A 3,915-nucleotide genomic window follows, 5' to 3' on the forward strand; every position below is an offset into this window, starting at 1 on the left:
ATAAGCTAGAAACACCCCAGGGATCTTTAGCCTCATGTATTTATACACACAACACACATACACACACACACACACACACGTTTGTGTACATATAGAAAGATATACATATACACATATATATGTACACACATAGACATATTTATGATGAGTCTAGTGGCTCTGTACAATAAGCACTGAACTGCAAACCACAAGGTTAGTGGTTCGAGCCTACCAGTTGCTCCACAAGAGAATGATGAGGCTTTCTGCTTCTGAAAAGATTTACAGCCTCAGAAACCCTTGACAGGGTCGCTATGATTCAGAACTGACTCCACGGCACACTACCACCACTACCACTAATGTGATGTCTAAGAGTCTTGGTGTGGTGCCTAGGAATGTACTTGACCTTAACTTGAACCACAAGGTCAGTGGTTCAAACTTACCAGTCGCTCCTTGGAAACCCTATACAGGGTCGTTAAGGGTCAAAACCGATTCAACAGCACTTAACAACAACAACAACAACAATGTGATGTCTGGAGTCTTGGTGCATTGCTGTAGGATAAGCACTGGACTGCAAGGTCACTTTGAATTGCAAGATCGGCAGTTCAAGCTCACCAGTCACTACTCAGAAACCCTATACAGGGTCCTATGAGTTGGAACCAACTCGATGGTACTTAACAACAACAATGCGATGGCTGAAACTGTGGTTGCCTTGGCAGAGCCAAACCAAATGATTTTTGCAGGCCTTATACATCCCGTGGGCCAGGTGTTTCCCACCCCTGCTATACAGTGTTACTATGACTTGGAACTGACTTGATGGCACTTAGCAACAACATATATATATATATATATATATATATATATATACATACAAGATATGGGACCATCAAGATTGTTTAGAAACTTCCAAAGGCAACTTCTAATGCAGTCTGAACCAAAGCCCATAAGAACCAAAGCCCATAAGGAATGGCAAGGAGTCTCACAAGAGGAAAAAGGTGTTTTAAGCTGGTCACTCCATGCGCTGGCCCCTGGTGCTGGCTGTTCTGGTGGCAGCATTTGCTCTGAACTCAAATCCAGCTGTCTTTTTATTCTGTCAATGAAACCATTTCAGGGATCCATCCCAAACTGCATAATAGGCACCATCTAAGCATCTGCACTGGCATCCAAGCAGCAGCATCATACATGTACCCTGGAAGGAAGGATCTGACCAGGGCTGATGAGCTGTTTCCAATCTAATTTCATTATCTTTAAATAGTCCAGTTGAGAATATAAATACATCTCAGATTCACCTCTTCTCAAAGGGCAATGTATACCAGAGTTAGTTAAACTCTTGGTAATAGTGTTAGGCACAAGGGTAAGCACTTCATTACGAATCTAAAAGTTTGGCAGTTTGAATCCACCTAGTGGATTGCCAGAGAAAGAGCTGACAATCTTCTCCCATAAAGATTCTACCCTAGAAGACACTACGGTGTTATCAGGGAGTTTAACCCTGTCACATGGGATCACTATGAGTTAAAAGCAACTCCACAACACCCAACAAATAGCAACACCCAATGGGAGGGTGGGAACAGAGCTTGACGTGGTGTTTCCCTGGGAGGAGAGATATTCGTCTCCTTCCATCTGGAGCTAGCATGTCTTCTACTTGACTCCTCTTTTTAGCTCACATATTACATGAACCTTCATATGTATGAAACTATTTAGGTTTCAGCCTATACAACCATTTAGCCCACATGTATTGAGCACTTCCAATATTCCTGACACTGTTAGCCTCCTGGGAAAACTTGAGGGAAAGCTAGCTGAAGTAACTTTAAAGACGGTTCTCCTGACAGGGAGCTGCAGACAGAGACTGAGAAAGAATCAAATGGAGGAACATGCTATACACTTGCCTAGCACCCTAAGTCAAAATGTGGTGTCACTTTTTGGACTTATTCATGCTGAATATTAGATATAATCATATTCAAAGGGGAACCAAAAATATATCCAAAGGTACTGTTTATTGTCTTAGGGTTGCTATAAGGAACTTGAAGTCATTTAAGTCATTTAACTACAAACTGAGTGGCTTAAAACAACAGAAATACATTCTGTCACAGTGCTGGAGGCTAGAAGTTGGTGATTAGGGTATTGGCCATGCCATGCTTTCACTGAAAGCTCAAGAAAAAACCCCTTTCTTGCTTCTAGTTTCTGTTGTTGTTGTTAAGTGATGTCGAGTTGATTCTGACCCATAGAGACCCTGTATAGGGTTTCCAAGGAGCAGCTGGTGAGCTTGAACCATCAACCTTGCAGTTCAAATGACTTTGCAGTCTGACACATTAGCTCACAGCGCCACACCAGGACTCCTTGACATTCTTTTTGGCTTGTGACAGAATCACCCCAATCCCTGCCTCTTTCTTCATATGGTCATCTTCTTCCTATGTGACTTTGTGTGTCATCTTCTTTCCTTATAAGGATGCCAGTCAATGGGTTTAGGACCCATGATAACCCCGTAGGACCTCATTTTAACAAATTACATCTACAAAGATCCTATTTTCAAACAAGGTCGTATTCATCGGTACCTGGGGTTAGGACTTGAACATCTCTTTTTAAAGAACACAATTCAACCTACCTATGACAGTAAATTTGGGCTGCTAACCACAAGGTCAGCATTTCGAATCTACCAGTTGCTCCGTGGAAGAAAGATGAAGTGTTCTGTTCCCATAAAGATTTACAGCCTGGGAAACCATATACTGGGTCACGCACAACCACCGCCATCACCAGCAGCATCACAGCAAGTTAAAATGAGTTTAGGATTATCTGCCAGTTTGAACAGTTTATGCCTTTCCTTCTTAACATTAGGAACTAAAGTTAAAGTCAAAGTTACATAGAAGATTTTTTAGTCTGCTTTGAAGATTTGAGGCAAAACTCACCTTTATATGACTAAAACAGTATGCATTTCATAACTGAACCATCTGCCACCCTTTCCCTGCTAATATGACATTGTGAATTCTCATTGTTGGGGTAACAGCAATAACTCTTCTTTGACAAGGAGCTGACACACTTGCTCTGTGAGTGCTCAGAGGGAAGGCTGTGCGCCCGGTATAAATCAAGTTCTTAAGTAAGTGTGGAAAGGAAAGAACAAATTCACCACTACAGGGGCTTGTGAATTAATTAGGATTCATAAATTACCTACAGAGAAAAAATGTTTCTAATGCTATGGATTCTTTTATATTAATGTTTGTTCTTGGGGCAGAAAGTGTGCTGTCGCTTTAAAATATTGTTTTCATTCTTTCTTTTTAAAATCACATATTTGCCAACAAGTGGCAGCTACAAGGGCACCAAATTGCCATTCAGTAAAACGAATTCTTATCTTGTACATTTTCCTAACATGTGGGAGTCTTGATTTATTGGTTTGAGGGTAGGCCTTGAATACCCTTGGAGTTAAGCCAAAGAATTACAAAGCAGAAAAGGAGTGGAAGGAAGAAAGAGGCAAATCAGCTTAGTTTTTTGTTTTGTTTTGTTTTGTTTTTGTTTTTTAAGCCAAGTTTAAGACACATCCTACTGTGATATAAGGACCTCTGGTTGTGTAGTTAGTGGTTATGAGTTGGGCTGCTAACCTCAAGGTCAGCAGTTTGAAACTACCAGCGGTTCCGCAGGAGAAAGATAAAGCTTTCTGTTCCTGTAAAGATTTACAGCCTTGGAAACCCCATACAGGGTCGCTATGGGTCGGAACTGACTCTACAGCACTTAACAACAACAACTTCCAAATGGGATACCATCCAGAGGTACAAGGGTTAGAATTCTAACACATATTTTGGAGGGTTGGTAGGGGACACAATTCAATCCATAATGCACTTTATTCTGCTTTATTTTTCTTTGGAGTACTTATCTCCACCAGATATTTTATAATCCAGGGAGCTTCAAAAAGTTCATGGAAAAATTCTAGTATCTTTTTTTTTTTTTTTT

This window comes from Chrysochloris asiatica, unplaced genomic scaffold (assembly GCF_000296735.1).
Source record: "Chrysochloris asiatica unplaced genomic scaffold, ChrAsi1.0 scaffold00172, whole genome shotgun sequence".
In the NCBI taxonomy this organism is placed as follows: domain Eukaryota; kingdom Metazoa; phylum Chordata; class Mammalia; order Afrosoricida; family Chrysochloridae; genus Chrysochloris; species Chrysochloris asiatica.